Source organism: Acipenser ruthenus, chromosome 24, assembly GCF_902713425.1.
Source record: "Acipenser ruthenus chromosome 24, fAciRut3.2 maternal haplotype, whole genome shotgun sequence".
In the NCBI taxonomy this organism is placed as follows: Eukaryota; Metazoa; Chordata; class Actinopteri; order Acipenseriformes; family Acipenseridae; genus Acipenser; species Acipenser ruthenus.
In genome coordinates, this window is record NC_081212.1 from 29,500,219 (window position 1) to 29,523,508 (window position 23,290).

Sequence of the window (23,290 nt, forward strand, 5' to 3'; positions counted from 1 at the left end):
CAAAAATGACTTGTACAATTATAAACACATTTTTGTCAAGTGCCATTAGAAGACATAGTAAAATAAAATAATACAAATCACTGAATGTCTTGCATTGTATGGCTAGACTGGAACTGAAGCTTCAGGACTATGAAAGTACAATGACATGACAATGTAACCGAGTAGATTACATCCCTAGAACAGCTCCGAGCTTTCCAATCACCAAGGTGAGCACGGCTGGATCTTGCATCTATAACTAAGATATCATGCAATGCCTCCTAAGAGACAACAGACAGATTGCTCTGAGTTATTGTAGGAAATGCAATAACCCGTTTTTCTAAGAAACCCTTCCTAGACAGAGTTTTCCAGGACCGGTCAGAGCAGCAGTCTTGCACATGAGATTTTGAAAGAGTTTCTGTTTCTATAGAAAATTATAAATAAACTGGTCAATCCAATAAAACTCTAAACAATTGTCTTCAGGTCACGTTTACTTTGATCCTTGTGTGCTCACATGATTTACTTTGTAATCTATCCTAATACTGAATTCAAGCCTCCGCCTCGCTCTGTTTATTTCCTGTTTTTAGTTGAGTGACGAGCTCCTGCTCCAGTCAAACTCAGCAGGGTCCCTCTGGAAAAAGAGGCTGAGAATCTCAAAAGGTTACTAGTTTAATTGTAGTCATGTTTAAGTGTTTCTGCACGTTTTATACTTTCCCTGATGCATTGTCTTTTTTTTTTTTTTCCTCTCTAGTTTTTTTTGTTTTTTTTTAATTCGGTGAAAACGCCCTCCCGGGTCATTTCCTGTTTACTGAATGTAGGCTTTACTTTGGGCCCCATAAACCACCTTGTTTATCACGCAGCTCTGTGCTCTCCCTGCCAGAGTGCTGCAGATTCGATCGGAACTACAAATTAAACGGCCACAGTGGTTATTATTTTAAATTGCCTGCCGGCCAGGCTAGCCAAGGCTCTTGTAGTGAGACAGAGCTGCGGGTTACTCAGTGCTCCATCTCATCACTCACTCTGCCCTCAGAGAGGCTGAGCTGAGAACTGGAGAGCCAGGACTGGAGCCGGCCCTTCACTGTCCCAGAACCCCCTGGGAACTGGAGCCAGGACTGGAGCCGGCCCTTCACTGTCCCAGAACCCCCTGGGAACTGGAGCCAGGACTGGAGCCGGCCCTTCACTGTCCCAGAACCCCCTGGGAACTGGAGCCAGGACTGGAGCCGGCCCTTCACTGCCCAGAACCCTCTGGGAACTGGAGCCAGGACTGGAGCCGGCCCTTCACTGTCCCAGAACCCCCTGGGAACTGGAGCCAGGACTGGAGCCGGCCCTTCACTGTCCCAGAACCCCCTGGGAACTGGAGCCAGGACTGGAGCCGGCCCTTCACTGTCCCAGAACCCCCTGGGAACTGGAGCCAGGACTGGAGCCGGCCCTTCACTGTCCCAGAACCCTCTGGGAACTGGAGCCAGGACTGGAGCCGGCCCTTCACTGTCCCAGAACCCCCTGGGAACTGGAGCCAGGACTGGAGCCGGCCCTTCACTGTCCCAGAACCCTCTGGGAACTGGAGCCAGGACTGGAGCCGGCCCTTCACTGTCCCAGAACCCCCTGGGAACTGGAGCCAGGACTGGAGCCGGCCCTTCACTGTCCCAGAACCCCCTGGGAACTGGAGCCAGGACTGGAGCCGGCCCTTCACTGTCCCAGAACCCCCTGGGAACTGGAGCCAGGACTGGAGCCGGCCCTTCACTGTCCCAGAACCCTCTGGGAACTGGAGCCAGGACTGGAGCCGGCCCTTCACTGTCCCAGAACCCCCTGGGAACTGGAGCCAGGACTGGAGCCGGCCCTTCACTGTCCCAGAACCCTCTGGGAACTGGAGCCAGGACTGGAGCCGGCCCTTCACTGTCCCAGAACCCCCTGGGAACTGGAGCCAGGACTGGAGCCGACCCTTCACTGTCCCAGAACCCCCTGGGAACTGGAGGCAGCACTGGAGCCGGCCCTTCACTGTCCCAGAACCCCCTGGGAACTGGAGCCAGGACTGGAGCCGGCAGTGTGGAGTAGTGGTTATGGCTCTGGACTCTTGACCAGAGGGTTCTGGGTTCAATCCCAGGTGGGGGACACTGCTGCTGTACCCTTGAGCAAGGTACTTTACCTAGATTGTTCCAGTAAAACCAAACTGTATAAATGGGTAATTGTATGTAAAAAATAATGTGTAAAAAATAATGTAATTGTATGTAAAAATAATGTGATATCTTGTAACAATTGTAAGTCGCCCTGGATAAGGGTGTCTGATAAGATTATATATATATATATATATATATATATATATATAGTACTGTGCAAAAGTTTTAGGCAGGTGTGAAAAAATGCTATATTCCTTTAAGAAAAAAAAAATCTACTGATGTACGGAAAAAAAAAAAAAAAAAAAACAGCCCTTAACCCAGTTTCCTACTTGTTCCAATCAAGTCCCGGAACTATAGCTGGGGTGAAAGTCAACTGACCTCTGTGTTGGTCTCATGACAGCCTGAGCCACAAACCCTAACAAGGCAATGTGTCTGGATGCAGCTGCTCTGAAGCAATGAGCTCACAACTTCCCTGTCTCTCTTACTTCTTTCTCATAGAAACTGTGAACTGCACTTGAAAACATGCTTTCAATGAAGCCCCCGAGGCTTCTGAACAAAACCATTCCCTCTCTGTAGGTTTAATCTGCTTTATTAAGCCTTGTGTTGTCATGACCCCTGAAAGCACCAAGCAGAAGCGTTTGAATAGAACCCTTTTTTAATGCTGATAATGGACCAGAGCAGACTGCCGGAGTGTTTTCTCATATTTATTGCTTGTGAACCGTTAAAACGGCAAATCAGGAAAAGTGGCTTAAAAACCTGATCAGTGAAGGGGCTATTCAAACTCTATGCAATGGTCCATTTACATACATTCCCACATTTGAAGCTCCTTGCTGTTGTTTCAGCTCGAGAGGCACATGTTCACTATGGAAAACCAAGACTAACATCCATTAATGAAGAAAGAATGAATTCTTAAATAAATAAGCAAATTCAGTAAATTCATGTTAAATAACATACAAGTGCAAGGATCCCAGGTCATCATCAGCCTGGTTATAACTCCTTCCTAAATGACTTGGCATGTGCTGTGTGTCCCACGGACTCTGCCCGCGGCTCCCAGTAAACAGAACACTAAAATCAGCACATGGTGGAACAGGTGTGTCCCTCTCTCCAACACCTGTCAGCCCCCTCGCTCCCCGGACAGGCCAATCAGGTGGACACTCTCCCTGCCATGGCCATACATGGCCCTGTTGTTGGAGACCCTGAAGGTCATTCTGTGTGACCACTCTGAGGTGTGCTGTCAATGCCAAGGCTGGAGATTTCATAGACCCAGAGAGACATCACTTCCAATTCCCCTTCCCTCTCAGATTCTCATAGGTACAGTAGATGAAGTTCAATCAGTCTCCCTGTGCATGCTGTACCTATCAGTCACCCTCTGCATGCTGTACCTATGAGAGTCTATCAGTCTCCCTGTGCATGCTGTACCTATGAGAGTCTATCAGTCTCCCTGTGCATGCTGTACCTATGAGAGTCTATCAGTCTCCCTGTGCATGCTGTACCTATGAGAGTCTATCAGTCTCCCTGTACATGCTGTACCTATGAGAGTCTATCAGTCTCCCTGTGCATGCTGTACCTATGAGAGTCTATCAGTCTCCCTGTGCATGCTGTACCTATGAGAATCTATCAGTCTCCCTGTGCATGCTGTACCTATGAGAGTCTATCAGTCTCCCTGTACATGCTGCACCTATGAGAGTCTATCAGTCTCCCTGTGCATGCTGTATACATCACTGTTAGAGCCTGTGCTGGTTTTGTCTTGCTTAGGAAATATTTCCTTGTAACATTTAAGATAACAGCAATACAGCAAATATCACACACACCAAATATTACGGTCGAAAGGTTAAAAAATACAATGAAACGGTAACATTAACAAGGTATGATGTGCATATAATTATACCGTGCACTATAATGCCTGCCACATTATGCAATTACAGTATATCGGTACTATTGGTTGAACTGAAAAAAACAGAGGTGAATTGTTTATGAAATATACATAGCGTTCAGGTAAGATAAAGTTTGTAACCATCATTGAAACTCATTTTTAACAAGATCACGCTGCATCAACATCTACAGGGTCTCGAGTCTCTCTATCTCCTTGTTTAGTCAATAGCGAGTGTGTTTTCTGTCTATCTGAATAGCGGGTCTCTCAAACAGGAGCTGCTACCATCGTGGTATCTCAGAGCAACAGCAGACTAGAGTCAGATAACCGGCAGAAACCAGCGTTATCTGCTGGCTGTCACCTTATCACTGCAACACAAGCTGCCACACACAATACCTAGGTACAATAGCCAAAAACAAGCAAGAGAGAAATACAAACAGAGGGAGGGAGACAAAGAACAAGAGTGTGTGTGTGAGAGAGAGAGAGAGAGAGAGAGAGCGTGTGAGAGAGAGCGACAGAGAGAGAAAGAGAGAGAGAGAGAGAGAGAGAGAGAGAGAGAGAGAGAGAGAGAGAGAGAGAGAGAAAGCAGCCTCTGTTTTCTCACAGGTTACGAGACTTGATATTGATAAGAGCGAACGCTCAACAACATTTTTTAAAACAGTGTTTTTTCCAGGTCACAGCTGCTAGGACTTCAGTGAGTGAGTGTTCGAAATAGCAAAATAAAGTTCCAGTCAATTCCAGACACGATACAACCCAGGACAGAGCCTGTAGGACTTGCCAACACTCGGGCGATATCCCACCCCCACGTTAACAATAACATCCTAAGTCCGCTTGGCTGGACCGTACAAAGTATGAATTATTTCATTTAGATGAAATCTAAATGAGGATTCTACTGTATGCTGGCCGGCTGTAATGTTCTGCAGTGGGGGCTACAGTAGTGTGCCAAACCTGGAGGACTGTGTGAATCCTTGATAAGACTCATCACGACAGGTACCAATGACACAGCTGCAGTAAAGGAGGAACATCCCACATAGTAATGCACACACACACTACGAGCACACCACTGTAGAGCACAAGCCTACAGCTCCATTCCACTGCTTCAGTGGTGCAACAACAGACAGGATCCTGCCACAGCTGCAGATCAGGAAAGCGAGAGCGCTTCCAAGCAGCCCCATCCACAGCGACCCGTGACCTGGCCTGCTAAACAGCTCAGTCTCGTCTCTACCTTGTTTCCAGTGTGACTGGGGGAATTCCAGTCATGGTCTCTTGTATACAACAGTCCAGACGGCTTATCATAAAAGACAACAATTACACAACATCCGTCCTTTCTATCCCGACTGTCGGGCTGAACCCGTTCAAATCCTGCTGCCTGGTCTCATGAGAATTTAGCAGAAAAGAAAGACAGACATCCAAGTACACAAATTAGACAGGCAGACAGACAGACAGACAGTTTTATGGTAATGGGATTAAAACCTGACTCTCTCTCCACCCAACCCCCCAAAGTTACAACTTGAAAGCATGGATAATTGAATGCACAGAGTTCTGTACAGAAGACTGAAAGACCTGTGTATCTGATGTTATATAACAGTAGAAATATTTCTTTACAGATAAAAGCTTTCCCATCAAGCTAACTCAGACTCAACGGATGCCTTTGATGAGCCCATTAGATGGAACGGATCGAACACAATGCTGACTCGTGCAGCGGAGGGTGAGGTAGCAGATTCAGAAGAGAGATGGGTGAGGTGAAAAAGAGGGGAAACAGTCATAAAGATACGAGCACCGTCCGGAACATCAAGCTACCGCAACCAGACCCACTAAAAAAATCAATGATACACACACTGACTAATGATCTCGTCTTAATCTCACAGCACCCAAGGGTTTATCGGAATACAGCCAAATGCAATCCATAACGTCTATAGGAGGCTGGGAATGCGTTTGCTGATTTCCCCATGTAGAGTGGGACGGACAGAAGGACAAAGGTCCTCGATTTAAAACACACATGCAATTAACAGAAAAAGAAATGGGCATAAAAAAAGCCATTGGATATGTGTCAATGCGTGGATAAAGATAGGCTTGTGTTTTGATCTTGCATCTTCCAAAAGTTGCAAAGCAGGGCAGAGTCTGGCAGCTTTAAAAACAAATGAGTCTGTACAAGTAGAGTGAAACAGCTGATCCTAATTGATCTGCTGCGTGGCTCTCCCGAAATGCTAGAGACACCAGTAAGAAGCTATATCCGTGGCGTCTAAGATACCGACGATCATTTCTGGACCGTTCTCTATGCCCACCCGACACGTCGCTTTGATGAATATAGCTTAGCATATTATCCAATTAGAATCCACTATAGTAAACAGCGTACTTTCTGCAAGACGTCATTAGTCCCTGTGAGATGCGCATGAATAGATGAGCGGTTAAAGCACTGGGCGGCTGAAGCGAGACAGATGAGAGGGTTTGAGCATTAGTTCAGATACACACTGAATTAGGGGAATGAGGGTCGACTGCAAAAGCAAGAATAAAGCAGTTCAGGGTCACATTCATGCACCTCTCCAATGAAACAATGGTATCAGCTACACAAAGGAGTGAGAACACGGATATGGGTGACTATCATCCTGACCTAAGGGTCTGAGCTGCTTCTGGTGTGATCATAAAGCCAGCAGTCCCTGTACAACGTGATTTATATCTGAAAGGGCCCCGGCAATGCCATTGCAAGCGAGAGATTCTTTCCCCAAGCAGCTTATTAAGTATAGACTCTGTTTGTATTTCAAGAGCAGTCACTGCCTTTGGTGTTGATAGCTGGTATCTGAATACTCTTGATTGCTTGTTTAACTTGTACACAATCAATGTGCCTTTATCAAAATCCTTGATATTGTGCTAAGAAAGAAAACACTTCGGAACAAAAAACACACACAATAAGAGCTTTGTTGCACATTCTCAGCAGTACTGACTCCTAAAGCATGGACGCCTGTTATTTCAAATTATAAACTTAATAATACAATTGAGATAAAGTATGAAAAAGTAAAGCCATGTTTTGGTATTGTATGCTGCATAATGTTTAATTTGGATCAAGTACCAAATTCAATTACACAGAGAATGCATGCAGGACAGCATGAGTATAGTCTCTTCATATGTAAATATGCAATGTAGTACACACACACACACACACACACACACCAAATCTAAATTTAGTTTTACTGAAATGCACATTTAAAGCAGTGTGCTTGTGTGACATTCAACTGCTTTTCCAGACTGTGTCCGGTCTGTCAGAGCCTGTGAAACAGCCCCCCCCCCCCCCCCACTCCCATTCTCGCTCTCCTCTAAAATATTCATAAGTGTCATTAAGAGTTCCGATAAGGCAGGGTGAAAGCAGAGAGGGCAGGCTGCACCAGCAGGCCGTTTAGTCAGAGACACTCTATATCCCCTGTGCAGGCAGCCTCTCATTAATCTGTGGCTCGGCCGTGGCAGGGAGATCTATGGCACGGAAGCTTATCGCTGTCCCCCTGCCTCTCCACTGTCTGGCAGAGCACCGAGGAACCTGACACGTGTATACCTGCCCCTGCCCACTCCCAGAGGAGCAAGAGAGAGAGAAGGAGCGAGAGATAAAACATTGCTTTTGGAGGAATAAGAAGACAAAGATTACCAGGGAAAATGCAGGGGAATCAACAGTGCTTCCTAAAGCTTATTCTCGCAGATCTTTGAGATGAAGTACATTTATATTCAATCAGGGTTTTTTTTGTGCCTCTTGTAATGGAGAACGCTGCAGGTTCACTGTGGGTTCTGGGAATAACAGCATGCTAAAATTGATGGGCCTTTTCAAAAGCGTGACCCACATTTATTCTTCACACCCATTCAAACTGTACTTCCCTGGCAAGCACTTGAGCCTAAGGCTGTCCACGTTATGTATTAGCGGGTCTTATCTGTGTGATAGAGATTTATAGAAGTAGCGCAGGTACAGCGGAGTAGTAACCTAGTGGTTAGAGCCCAGGGACTGGGGCAGCCAGGAGAGCGTATCAACCCACTATCAGCTCAGACACTAAAACTAACTAGCACTGCATGGCCTTCAGCAACTCAATTGCACACATGCACAAAGAAAAAACATATTTTGACATTAAAATGGGGACTTTTCCCTCCACAAAAACACTCATTGTCACTGTTGGCAATATTACAGCACATGTAGTCTGTAGTCACCTGACCTTCTGGCTGTAACCCTGGGTAGAATCAGGAGCCCTGCAGAAACACAGTAGGGCAGCTCTGTGTGCTGATCACAGGGAAATAATACCATTTCTAAGACTGAAAAATAAGAAATTATAAAAACGGTGCGTTACGTTCTCGTGGGAAACTGCATGGCTAACACTTCCTACATACCCTTCACGAGGGAGTCGGTACAATACTATTCTTTTCCATGGAACAGATCACACATAGACTTGTGCAGAAAATGTACCAGCACAGTCACACACAAATGAGAAGCTATGAGCAATGGAAACACTCAACCCTTTCCTTTCCCATGACTGCAACCGAAGGAGGCAGGTGCCTACATACTGTACAGCAATCTGAACACGGATTAGTAAAAACTGGAGCACATTTGCTTGTTGAGTGAGTGCAGGCACTGCAGCACGACTGGGAATCATGATTACACTGAGCGAGAGGATACAGTGCGTTAGCATTCACATGGCAGCAGAAAAGTGACAAACACAAAGAATCCTGTTCACCTTAGTGCTGCTCTCTGCAGGGTCAGTGCCAACCCGTACTTGCGATGCAGCACTGTGACACAAATGTCATTTTATTCAGAACAGCTTTTTAAATGTTGAATTGTACATGATGGAATGTGCATGTTCCAACGAGATAAGAGCTTCAGGTTCAGAGCCTGGGGACAATTTCAAGTGAGAAATTTCTGTTTGTGAAGCTTTAAGAAAATCATAGGTACTGTGTTCTACCCCAATCCAGGCTCATTGGGAGAACTCATTGGGCTACTCTTGTCTCCTGCATCTACAATTGTTCCACATAGGAATAAATCATTATTTTTTTTATAAAAGACTGAAGTCTGGGGACAATGTTCCTCAGTGAGAGCGCCAGTATCATCTCCTGTTGTGATGCTATCTGTGTTGCTTCAGATGTAATTCTAGCTGCTTTTAAAACACACTTGGCACTCTGATGTTCTCCCAGCATATCTTTACTATTTCCAAGCCAATGCCCCAAAGATTCAACACATTAAACCCTTCCAGACTTGTACCAGGCACCCTTTAACACAGACAGGGGTGAGTGTAGAGAACAGGAACGACAAATCAATACGCAGGCTTGATTGATTACGGTGAGAAACGGATGTTGTGGACAGCAACAATTCAACTGATTCCAGCTTCAAGTTATACATTTGTTTTGTTACAGAGTCAGGTAACCCTGAAACAGGCCTGGATCTGCATTCAGCCAAGAGATATGGGTGAGAAAACTCCAGCTTAACTGGCTCCCCATGGCAGCATGAGCAGCTGCACTGAAGAAATACACTGAGCCTAATGTATAAAAACTCAAAGAGCAAGCACAGCTAAGAGACACATGCTTCTGTGAGCTTGGAATTAAAGGATTTGAAAAAAAAGGTGCATTCGATGTCTTGTCCAGTTGAATGTACAGCAGTCATTGCCATTTTAATGTGGTCCAGCTCCTACTGTAAGGCACCCACCAACCCATAATCACCCATATAAACAAGGATCCTTCACGAGGAACAGAACGTGTCATACCACAATACAGAGAGAAAAAAAAAACTAAAATAGCATTGTACTTCCTCAACTATTCCAACAAACACAAACTTCCAGCTTTCTTTAAGAACTTCCTGCCAGGCTTCTAAACTGATCTTCTCATCTCTGTGAACACGCTACGCTTGCATGTTCTTAATAAGGTCCCTGATTTCAGTGCCCCCGGGCTACAGGAGAGGAGGGGCTTTCAGTTTTGCTGGTCTGACCAATGGAAATTCGCTCTGAAACTTGGTACAGCAGTGGGAATGCAGCAGCACCGCGGCAGTGAAATTAGAAGGGATAAGCAGTGTCGTAGCCCTCGCAGTAAAGAGAGAGGATTATTTTAACACACAGACCTAATTCCATTGCTAATGTGATTCATGTAGCCTCATGTTCTTACACGCTGCAGCTCTGTCTGTCTCTGTAGCAGTTGTCAGCTCTGTCAGCTTACTGTACTTCATGATCGACACACAGCAAGGGGTTAACTGCTATTGTAACTAAAGGTGCTGTCATACTACTGTGTCTGTAAGCAGTATGACCAGGCCACACAAATTCCTGAAAGTTTAATTGCGAGTGTTTTATGGATCGTCCAGTCTAGAGTCTTGGCTGTTACTGTTATTATGTAATGTGCTTTTGTGACCTAAATTGCGAGGCAGGGAAAACAACAAACAAACACATTGTTATGAAAGCTGTTTAAAAAAAGATGTATTAATGAGTTTACTGAGCACTTGTGTTAGTTGCATAAAAGCACTTACTGATAAGAAGCCTATTCTTAACACGACGGCAGTAATCATGACTAACGTTTACATGGACTAGCAAGCTGGATGAAAACAAAACAACTTGAAAATGAGACAGAAAAACAGCACTGACGTCAAAGTTGCTATATTAATATACTGTATTAAATAATAATAATAATAATAATAATAATAATAATAATAATAATAATCATCATCATCATCATCTCTTGTCGGTAACCAGGTATCCAACAGCTCTGATTCAACAAGAGAAAAACACAGTGGAAAACCACAGCAAGTGTGCAGGAGAGAGGGTTTGTATTCCTGCTCTCTTCACAAACACAACCTTGCAGTCGCAACAGAGCTATGTGTGTGTGTACATGTGTGTATATATATGTGTCTGTGTATATATGTGTGTATATGTGTCTATACGTGTGTGTGTGTGTGTGTGTGTGTGTGTGTGTGTGTGTGTACGTGTGTGTGTATATATATGTGTGTATGTGTGTGTGTCTGTGTTTGTGTTTATACTTGTGTGTGTGTATCGAGAGGCTGTTTTCCAAATGTTCCCGCTCATCAGCACAATTAGAGGGACACAGAAGAATGCCTTCTATTGACTGAACCAGTGCAAATATTTACAAACGCGTCACCAAACACTGCTGACCCATTGCAGCCACGCTTCTCCGACAGCACAGGCACCCCACTCTGCCTTCTGGATACTGTTGATTTGAAAGATCATACTGCTAAAATATCAATACAGATATAGGTGTTACTGTGGCATGGCATGGCTAAACCACTGATGATCTTTAGGGTTGAGTCCAGGCCCATGCTGGTGCTGTATACACTTATCTACTGCAACAAAACCTTAGTGCTGCAATTCACAATTATTTACAGATCTATATTTAATAGCAATACAACAACAACAACAACAACAACAGAAAAAACACCCTAAAAAACCAAATTAGGGCAAAATAGGACTGAACCTGTAACATTAACCAGTAGAAGACACAGAGCTTCAGTGACTTTATTGACAGGATTGTTTTTTCTCAGACCTTGTCTATGTGACATCCCATTCTTTCCACTGAAGATCTGAGCACAGTGCTATATCACATGCCCCTGCTCAAAGACACGCACTTGTTTACTGTTTTGCTGTCAACCCTCACTCTGGTTTCCATAGAAACCTTACCACACTCTGCATGTGGTGATGAAGGACAAATACTGAAGTCTACTGAAGTCTACTGACTTCGACGTTGCCAAGTGCAGAATTCAAGAGATGAATAATCTGTATGGCAGAGTCATCTGTACTGTACAAAACATTTAGCCTAGTGTTTAAAATGGATTGGTTTTTAGAGGCTACTATCAATGGGGTCTAATCTACACTGGCAATGTTGGATTTGCATTGTTTGATGTTGGATTTCCATAACAAGGGACAACAAATTAAATTCTACAATAGCAGGTTTGTTACTTAAGAAGTAACTTTGAATTAAAACCATTAATCACTTGATGCAGGCGGCTACAGTAGTAACACATATAAAATGTACATTATGACCACACCCTCATTCAAGCTTGCAGGCACAGCTACAGACCTCCTAGAAAGAAGAAGTGCCTCTTTTACTGAACTAGGGGCCCTACTCACAAAGCTTTCACTCGTGGGTGTGTATATATATAGAAATTATATATATATATATATATATATATATATATATATAAACTGAAAAGAAACAAAATACTGCTGATCATTTCTTTGGGAGCAGTCTGCATTCTCAGACATTTTGATGGACACAGATATAATTTGAATTCAATCACACCACTATTCTTAACTTATTCAATTACAGATGAAACAGATGGCCTGACATCATACGTCTAGAGAGGAGGAGCTGACTTGAGCAGCCCTTTTTTATAACTATAACTTGAGACAAGGTCTTGATACATGCATAGGTAAAAAAAAAAAAAAAAAAAAAAGTATTAATCAGATCCGGTCACGATATAAAGACTGGATACCTTTTGCAAGTACAGTATATGATCATTACAGAAAATATGTATTAATTAAAAAAAGAAAAGGGCTTTTAAATGGAGACTCCCCAGAGAGCTGCCTCAGACCGCTTACAATAGCAGCGTAACTAACCATGTGTACCCTTCAGCCATCTCAAATGTCAAACATGGCTTTACTGGATCAGAGGAGGAATCTGGCCTCTCGCCAGCTGAAGTCAAGTCTCCAAGTTAAGCATTTCCCAATTAAAATGTAATCTTTTCTTCGTGTTGTCGTTTGTGCATATTAAACACAAATTAGGCCTCTGCCCTCTTTAGATGAAACTTTCAAAGCTGGTTAATCGCCCAGAATTAGGAAGCCTTTAACAGCAGTGGAGCGTGACGTGAGAGCTATACTCCGTTTCCTTTCTAATAGATTAGAATGGACTTTAGGGGCTGCAGCATGCCATGGGCAATACTGTTTATGACCAGAGGCAAACAGGCTGTGGCTTTTAGTAAAAAGAAACGGCTAAGTAATCTGCTAAGACACTACAGTAGTTTGGAGTAGAGAAGGGTGATAATTAGGGGAAGCAAGACATGTCCTAAGAATTAGCACACCTTTGCTTTACTATTAAACCGAAGATGACTTCCAGTAGCTATAATTCCAAGGTCTTTTGTTCCAGGAGAAAGGAAAGGGTTCAACTGAGTAAGGAGAGGAGGACTGCGACTGCAAGAATCTGTGATAAAGCCAATCCTTAAATCAGAGCCCAAAGTACTGTACTGCAAGCATGGAGATTAAATATAAATAGAAACTCTAACTTTACTTGTCCTCTGCAGATTTAAGATCACAAACAGGCACACATTTCCCCGTTTGTTACTAGACTGCCCAAGGTCATCGCTCAACCCTTCAGCCCATGATCATCACAGGGGATTTGTTAGGCTGCACTGAACAGTAGAACTATTCTGCTGAACTCTTAAAGCCTTTCAAAGCACACTACCAGCAAGCTGACCGCACCAAAACGAGGTCTGTTCAACTGATCCTGCAGAGGAAAGAAGGGGGCCTTTTTACCTCAGAAAGCTCTTATAATTTAAATTTTAGCACAAAACAATGACACTGTTTTGCATGGTGCTGAACATAAGCTTTCAAAACAATTGTGCGATGTACAGTATATTACTTAGTGTATATGATAAATATGAAGTTGAGGTTTATCTAATGTTTCGTGTAAGGTTAAGCAAATGAGTCAGAAAAAAAAGGTTAATAAACTTAATTCATTCAGTACATCAGATAAGACTTGCATAAACCCACCACTCTGTTTAAACAATTAGATGACTAGTTCTCTATATGCACTGTGTCCCCATCATGAGGGATGTTAGGTGTATTTTTTTTTTAAATGGGACAGTGTAGGCATCTGCGTGAATTCCACTTTAGAATGCAATTCTGCAATCGCTGCACCTTCCTCCTTTGCACAGCCGTGCTCCTTTCAACTTCATTCAAGTCATTTGGAGGAGTGTAATTAATCAATCACGCTAATTGAACATTCTGGACGGTTTGTTCACAGCAGCAGATGTGCCCAATTTGCATTCATTAAGACAGAGATGTGTGCTGTTCTTGCTTGGAGATTCTTGACAGGTTTTCTTTTATTTTTCATATAGAAGTTAAAAAGGGAAAAATAATCTAGGCAGAATACAACAGGAAGAAAAAAAATATTATACTCCTAAAAGGAGTGTACTGTGCTTCCCTTCTTATTTTGCATAATACATGCCTAACTTGGCATTATCCACAACTGAATATGGATGAGCTAGTATGGTAATGCACACACTGTCTCAAATCAGACGCTCAATGCTTGGAGCGATAGGACTATGTTTCGTTATTAGGTTCTAAGAGTTGTACAGTATGTTGCTAAACAGAGGAGATAGAGAATATCACTCCCTACTGAGTTACATATTGAAAATTGCCATAATTACCTGGAACTGGGTCAAGACTGAACTCCGTACCCGTATATTCATGTGTAATTCATTAGAACAAGTAAGAATAACTTGAAGAATAAATATAATAAATCTAGATTACTTTATTTCCACTGGCACAGTGAGCATTTAAATCAGCAATAGAAAAAAAAGGATGCACTACGAGGAACAAGAGTAAAAGGTATACAGTAACCAGAACAGGTCAAGTAGATTTTAAAGACGTGATTACTGTTTCAAATAATCAAACTGGTTTTCTTTTGTTTTCAAACTACCTTTCTTCCTATGCAATTCCCTAAAGGCTCCCCTAATGATACCTTAATGGTTTTAATCTGAGAAGAAGGAGACTGCTGGGCACATTCAAAAAATCACAACCGCCTTCCTTCCCACCCACCTCCACGTGCTCCAGCCACAGAGAGAATAACCAGGGGCCGTGCGATTTAAAACAAATGAACAGAAAAACCCAGGCGGGCAGAGAAGCGGCCCCAGGGGACAGGAGAAAGGACAGCGAACTGCCACGATAACAGAGAAACAGTGACTGACAGTCTGACGCTAGGTAGGTGCAAACGAATTGTTACAGCATCCTACAAATCAACAGTTAGCATGACTTCTTCCAGGATAAGATCAGCCCATCCTTATACCTTTTGAGATCTCCCTCTCACTCAAAGCATACAAATACAATAAGTGAATGCGTCACAGGCATGATATCTATTTATTTAGATGACAGAAAATTAAATCAAAGTCTGTTGTATGGGCAACATCTAAAACTTGTAGTTTTGGACGATCTTCCTTCCTGTTACATTTTGTCGAAACATTCTGCAGTGGATATCGTGTGTTCCTGGAAGCACCATGTCTATGTCTATGCAAATAATAATCATAATAATCATGTTACCCATGCAAATTACCCGTGATTAGAATTTGTTTTGTTATTTCGATACATTAGATACCGATCTATACAAATAGTTAAAAACTTACTTCCACTTGGTAAGACCACCCTCCATTCCCTATAAAATCCGCTCTGTTTGCAAAACTGTGATTAAAAGTGAAGTGCGGTTTCTTTTTCTCTGTATGCCAACAGCACCAGAGATACAGAACAGGTCCCTTTCTGGTATTCTTTAGTAATATTCACATACTAAATAAGCAGCATCAGTTATTCTCCTGGCAGGGTGCTCTCTTTCGTGTGTTTAATATTGTACAGCCACTGACTTACTGGCAGCCAGGTTTCTCTGCTGGCAGTGTCACGTTTCTATAGCCCGCAATGCTTCTTAAGTCCTGTGCTAAGAAACAGAGCCCAACACAACATTTTAAAAAAGTGCAACAAATACGCACTTACAGTACTGTCAGAATTTGTCTTATACTCTTAGCATCTCACATGGCTGTCTGTCTTTTGGAGCGGACCATTCACAGCTCTCTATCATGATCTTATATACAGTACTTTATTTCCAACCCCTAATGGAAGATATCGTAACCATGCAGGATTCACCTACTGCTCCCAGAAAGTTACCTCCCGACTTCAGCTCCTTTTCCACATGCTTTTCCCATGGTTATGCTATGCATTTATGGTTTCAATGGGTTTTAATATGCTTTACCATATCTCTTGGAGATTAACAATGCTTACCTGTGCTTTACCATGCTTTCGCTGTGCTTTATTACACTTTGCTGCACTTTTAATAAGGTACATTTTCATAAGGGCTGAGGATCTGCTGAACTGAAGCCAGCGTCCACGTTCTTTCTGCATGCATTTTATAACAACTTTCTAGCTCTAGCAGTCACTTTGCAGAACACATGCCAAGAAAAGCCCCTGTTGGAATGATTCTGAATGGAGCCTTACACACCACAGGACTATGAGAAAGACACAAACTACAATGAACCAAACATTTCCACTGTAACAAAAAGTCTCATTTTTCTATTTCTCGTCATAAAAGCTGGGAAGCTGGGTCGCCAATTGCTTAACCACGTACAGTATGCTAGTTATAATGAAAGAAACAGAGGAGGTTCCATAAAGTATTCACTCGATGAGTGTTTAGATTGTTTAACACAGGAATGTCTCACATGATGGTTTCCATGCTGGCGTCGCTCTAGACTGATAGCACATGATCACTAATGTATATTCCCTGATTCTCTGTCATAATCCATTAGGATTGGAGTTTGTTTGCTTAAAGAGAAATGTCTTTTATCTGTGTATAAAAGAAATCAAACATGCTAATTTTATTTAAAGTTATTTAAGGTTGAAATGCCTTATGAATCACATCGATCTCACATTCAATTTGTCTTTCCAGGTTTGCAAGTTGCAATCCTCAAAAGAAAAAAGAAAAAAAGACCTACTGTACTGTAAATCTGAACCTAATTGTGCGATCCTGAAAAAGAATGCACGTTATTTTTAGAGTTCACACTTGTTCAATACAAATGATAATGGGGCTGGTTTTCCTGAACTGTTTGCTCAAGCTGCCCTGATAATAAACCAACAATAGGGTGTGTCTGTACAGTAGCCACCCACCAGAAAGCTGTCTGACTAAAAAGTACCCTGGAATTTGGCCAAGGTGATTTTTTTTTTTTTTTTTTTTTTAAAGCCCACCCATCAGAAAATGTTACTGTTCCAGCCAGCTGGGCCAGACTGATTTCCTTTCCATTCTCTTCGGGCTCCACGGCATCAGCTTTAATACAGTGACTCAAAACTTTCCAGTTCAACTGATCTGAGTAACTAGCAGCAGCACACCAGCCTACAGGCTGTGGTGGGTGAACTAGGAATCTGTTAATATCTATCGGTTTATATTCATCCTTTTTATTATGTGCCAAACCGTGGAACCAATACAGCCTCTCGCGGCAGGTTAGGAGCTCATTCACACACACTCTTTGATGTGTTACTGAAATGCACAACTGCAGAGGTTCTGTAAGATCTCACCTTGCAGTGTGTGAGAGTCACAGGGGTGCAGGAGGAGGCTTCTCCACAAATCAGACCTCACTGTGACCCCTTTAAAATATCAAGCGCTGCCTGTTGAAGGGTTGAGTGAGGGCCATGACTGGTTGAATACTTCAGAGGACTTGGATATGAGTTTAAAACAGCAAATCACGGGATGGTTACATAATTGTTTTTGAATTGCCGACACTTATAATGTTATGTGTTGACAAAATGACCAATACCACAATAGTGCTTCTTGAAGAAGGCAAACAATTACCCTTATTAATATTTATATTTCGAATAATCCTCCATGGCTCCAGATGACTACACACATTAAGTTATTAAAGGTTTGTCCCACACATTTTTTACGAAGGTAAATTTGCACTGTAAATTTTACAGTTTACTATGCTTTTACCATAGTTTAGCATGGTGTGCCTCACTGTGCTTTATTACACTTTGCTATGCTTCTACTATAGGAATATTTTATAAGGGGTCCACTGCTTTTAAGAGCCTTGCTAGTATTTGCAAACTGACTTGTTTTATTAGTTATTGGTTTGCACCTACTCTGAACCATTATTCATGTTATGTAAATGTTAGAGCTATGTGTGAGTGACTGTCTGCAGTCCTGCAAGACCCCAATGAAAAAGCTGATGCAAATCAAACAGCAAACCGCCAGCGAAACAAAAACAAATCCACGCTGGCATCTCTTTGCAGAGGCAGAGCAATGGAGCTGGAATGTAAAATTGTAGTTCGGCTGATTAGATCAGGGCACCGCACTGCACAGCGTGTCTCTCAAATATGCTGCCACTTAAACCGAAGTAAAAGTAAAAGGTCAATACGTGCTACTGCTAAGCATTCCACATTAAAGATGAAATTACATTTTACTTCAACATGTTGATAGAAAGAAGAACAGGTACAGGATTGCTGCCTAGAAAAATAAAAACTAGTAAATCACACGGCATGCCTGTGGTTTATGGTACAACACCCAAACTGCACTCGACATTAGCTGTTAGCTGAGGGGTGAATTTGCCCATTTTAGGGCTGTGTTTGAAGGTTTGAAGGTTTGTTCCTTAGGAATTCGAAGGTAGTTTTAAACCTTCAAAAGGATCCTCAGGTGGTATTCACGCACTGTATGGTGTTTTCTTTTTTGTTTGTTTGTTTTTTTTCTCTATTAACAGAAACCGTTTGACAATGTGAATACTATAAAATCAAATGTCACTCACATGCAAAATTAAATCTTTTGATTTGTATAATGCATACTATATAAACACAAGTTGTTGTATTAAAATCCACTACCTGATCCTTATGCATAGCAACTCTATATGGTGCCACTGCCGTGTTGAATGCAAACTGTGCAAGCAACTATTGATGTATCATGGAGGCACAACCAATCTCCGGGGTCACTTGACAAGAGTAAATTCATATTATTAGTAGTAGTATTATTATTAGTAATATTTTTAGTAGTAGTAAAATGTGACTGTGACTGATAACCTGCTTAGAACGGTGACTGTTAAATAAAGCTTAGTTTTGCCTCAGTCCGCTGCAGTTGGTGCTGCTGCAATGCAAGCTTACTGTATATATATATATTACATGTACATAAACAACGTGTATTTTTATTTCAAATTATAAAAACAGAATTACTGTTCTATAACAGATTTTTAAACTACATGTGAATGTTTTATTCCATTTATATGGATTACCTGTAAAATAATAGGATTTTCAATCAAATATAAACAAGTAGCTATGGTGATGTCACCAGTAAATTATGCAAATTAGTACCATTGAACGTTCTAACCTTCCTTCGGTAATGTGTTCTGAACCATTGCTGGTCAAAATGTACCCTTCGTTGCCGCCCTAGCCTGTTTCAGCTCCTGCTTTGTTTGTTCTAGTAGTTTAACACAGGAAAAAACTCTTTCCAAAAGAAAGTGCCAGTAAACCGAGATGCATACCATTTTGCATATCAGTAGGGTTATTTGCAACTTGCAGGCATGCTACTGAAATAACATCAAGTTTAAATTTGTGTAGAGCAACACGGCTTTGTGCACAGACAACGGGAAGAGCCATGCATGCTTTCATTCCACTTGAGCACAGATCAGCCAGAAAAGCAAATGAAAACAAACAGTAGTGTGTGTAACTCTGTAGAAACGAGGACGTCTAATATTAACGAAGCCAAACAGGTGGATTCAAGACTGTATAAATACATTGAATAGAAAGGTGTGTCTTTATATGGATCGCATTCTGCAATAAAACTGTACGAACGCGGTGCTGATTCAATAGAAAACAGCTCCAAAAGATGAATGATTAGGCAACCAGCCAAGTAGCCTGTTACTGCCCCACTTTAAACACTCAGTCGGCTGCTTGAGACAGAGGAAACTGCATCTGCCACTCATGCACTGTTGTTTGGTAACTACAATCTTCCAGTAAAACGTAGCCCTCGGACCCGAGACGCAGATGGAATCACACCACGTTTTAATCATGGTGCGCTACCCGGAGGGGAAGAGGACAGGACATCACACGCAAGAGTTCACCTGTCACCCCAGGTGTGCTCTACAAAGAGATATAGTCCCTGCCCATTCAGCAGTGTTTAACTTCTCTGTGTTCCTCCCAATCGCAATCCAAAAACCAAGACATACGGTGAGCTCCGCGCAGGTTATCGAGCTGTGCCTTAGGCAGGGCCATCTGTGGACAGCACTCCATCTGCAGGGCCAGCCCTGGAACCACAGATGGTACAACCGAGTTGGAATGTGACCTTTGATTTGTCAGCTCGCATGGAACAGAAGCGTATGCAGCCATGAAGGGAGGGGTGCTGTCTTTAAACAAGGCATGAGATACAAACTATTGTTCTTTTTTTTTTTTTGGTATTATGTTAAATGAGATCCAGGGATATCTGAAATCTCTTTAGTGCTATTCAGAATCGTATTATTATAATTTTTGATTGTCTTTTTACTTTATTATTTTTGTCTGTTAAGAATAATGTAAAACCAGAAGTGAAGTCAATGAAAGATGTCATGCTCTCTGTTCAGTCCACTGTGGCTCTGTGCATGCAGGCTGGCATTATAAGGCAAAGCTGTTTGTTAATGATATATGTCAAAATACATCAGTGCTGTCATCCATTGGTAATGTCTGCACCCTAAGTCTTACAGCAAATCCATTAACTCCATCACATAAAGGTACAGAATCTTCTTCTTCCAAGCCTGGAGAAAGCCCACAGGGATATCTCCTCAACAAAAAACAGACATTACCATCAGCCATAATTAAATAAAAAACAGCATCATACAAATCTTCTATGGAGCCATTGTACTCAATCTTGCCCAGGCACTTTATTGCTGTTCTTTCTAATAGCTGTCATGCGGAGTATTACAGTTAGATCAGAGCTGGGATTTTTCCCACATGGTGTGGAGCCAGGGGGCTGGGCTGGCATCATATACATTATACCCACACCCAATCTGTGTCTGTTTCGTTAATGAGAAGTGCAACAAGCTTTGCCTGCCTGTTAGTTCTGCCCTGCTGGCTGACTCATAACCCTTCTCTGAAGCGGGTATCTGGGGTGCTGCTGTTTGGAGAAGCATGAACAGACCCTCATTGTTCCCGAGTGCACAGAGAGCTGTGCCTCTGTGAATGGGAAGGAAGGCTACGTGGGGAAGCACAGCACCAGCCCTGACTGTGCTGCCCCTGCCAGACAGCAAGCCTGGCCCTTCACTGCTTTCCACAGAGGGAACATGGGGAAACGTGCTTTTGCCTGTGTTGTCACTGATGGGGTGAACAAGTTGTCTTATCTCTTAAAACAACCGTCAACACTAAAAAGCTTCAAGAACCATAGGCCTATATATAAACTGTCACAAGCATTAACTTAAAAAGTCGAAGTGTTCAAATGAAATTGCAACATGTAAACACAGCTGAAAGAGAGGTTCGTCTTCAGACACGGCAAGCGAATCCATGAGGGGAACGGAACGGAATACACAAACACCATTAGAATCTGCTCAGAACGGAACACACAAACACCATTAGAATCTGCTTGGAACAGAACGGAACGGAATGGAACACACAATCACCATTAGAATCTGCTCGGAACGGAACGGAACGGAACGGAATGGAACGGAACACACAAACACCATTAGAATCTGCTCGGAACAGAACGGAACGGAATGGAACACACAATCACCATTAGAATCTGCTCGGAACGGAACGGAACGGAATGGAACGGAACACACAAACACCATTAGAATCTGCTCGGAACAGAACGGAACACACAAACACCATTAGAATCTGCTCTTCCAGCTACAGTACATTATCACAGGGAAACTAAACAACAGCACAAGGCTCCCTGGTCTGTAAAAACCCTTCGGAACGTTTTAAAAATGAGGTACAAGTTTCAAGGAGTTTCTGTTGAGTTCATTTCTACAGAAAACCAACCACAAGTAAACAGCATGTGTCAGGAGGCCTCCCTGGGCTTTCAGCAAATACAAACACGGTGATGCTGTGATGTAAGCCACAACGCAGTGCAGGCATATGTTGTTAATGCAGGTGGGGCTCGGTTCCAAATGGAGGGCCACAGATGGATGTGGAGGGCAAGGGGTCTGCAGCGTGCTGTCTGAAGCGCCGATGAGAAGGTACTGTAATGCAGCTACAGCAACATCAAACAATAACACAAAGCAAGGCAAAAGCAATGCTGAGTGCAGTATAACCAACTGGAGAGCTCTCAAGACACTAGGAAGGTCTGATCTTTCTTGTGTGTTTTATGCAACAGTACTAACTGACGGATCATAAACAGAGGGGAAATAATAACCCTCCCAACACGATGCTGTCAGGACTTCCATAGCTGACAGGTCAATTGCCATACCTTTATTAAAAAAAAAAAAAAATGATCCACATGTAATTTCTGAATTCTAATAATAGCATCCTCGCAAATATCTTTCATATTATATATATAAAAAAAACATATATTAATAAACCCAGAAGAATCAGTTTCGCCTTTTTTGTGCCAAATGACAGTTTTTGTTTGTTTTAACAAAGACGACACTCCAGCTTTAGAAAGGGTCGAGTATTCTCTAAAACCACAAGTGCGTCACTGAAAGGTATTAGGATCCATTAAAAGATTGTAGTCACCACCCCAGTGACGCTTTTGGCAACAAGTTTGGTTGCAAATGATTGAACAGATGTTTTGTTCTGCTACTGTGTGTGTGAGTGTGTGAGTGAATGTGTGTGAGTGACGTGTGAGTGTGTGAGTGTGTGTATATGTGTGTGTGTGTGAGTGTGCAAGTGTGTGTGTGTGAGTGATGTGTGAGTGTGCGAGTGTGTGTGTATGTGTGAGTGTGTGAGTGACGTGTGAGTGTGAGAGTGTGTGTGTGTATGTGTGAGTGTGTGAGTGACGTGTGAGTGTGTGTATATGTGTGTGTGTGTGAGTGTGCGAGTGTGTGTGTGTATGTGTGAGTGATGTGTGAGTGTGTGGGAGTGAGTGACGTGCCTGTGTCTGTGTCTGTGTCTGTGTCTGTGTCTGTTCCAGGGATGGGAACAGTGCTGCTTGTTATTATTCTGGGTGATGAACTTAGTGCCCACTAGATAACACGACAGACTGACCACCACCACCACCACGACTTATCAACAGGAAAGTAAACCACACTAAGCCCTGCCAGCATACCTCAGAGAATGCAGCGCCAGGTCCAGCCTCATGGCAGTAAAGCAGGTTAGTGAGGGCTTAGGTATCTGGTGACTATTGGGTACTGGGCTGAGGCAAATGAACTGATTATGATGCGGATCACAACCCCTGAGCGGCCATGGGATGGAAACAACATTAGAACACTTCCCACTGACCTGTGCTGCAACTGAACTGATGAACCAGAGCGGGACTTCTGTTACAGCCAATGACTCTGACCATTAAAACACGTGGAGGTGCATTAGCCCTCAGCAAGTAGGAACACACCAACACTTAGCAGGTCTGACTGTACAGCCCCTCCATTCACCATTACATTTAATGAGAAGGATCCCTTTTTAATGGCAACTAGGTAAAACTTCACAGCATGCTAATGACAACTCTATCAAGCACTGGAGTACAG

General features: G+C 42.7%; 1 protein-coding gene across 11 annotated transcripts in view; it reads right to left on the reverse strand.

Annotated features, from left to right (window-relative positions):
* Window positions 1–23,290, reverse strand: part of LOC117427978 (myocyte-specific enhancer factor 2A-like) — a 100,635-nt gene that overhangs the window by 25,134 nt on the left and 52,211 nt on the right. The window lies entirely within an intron of this gene.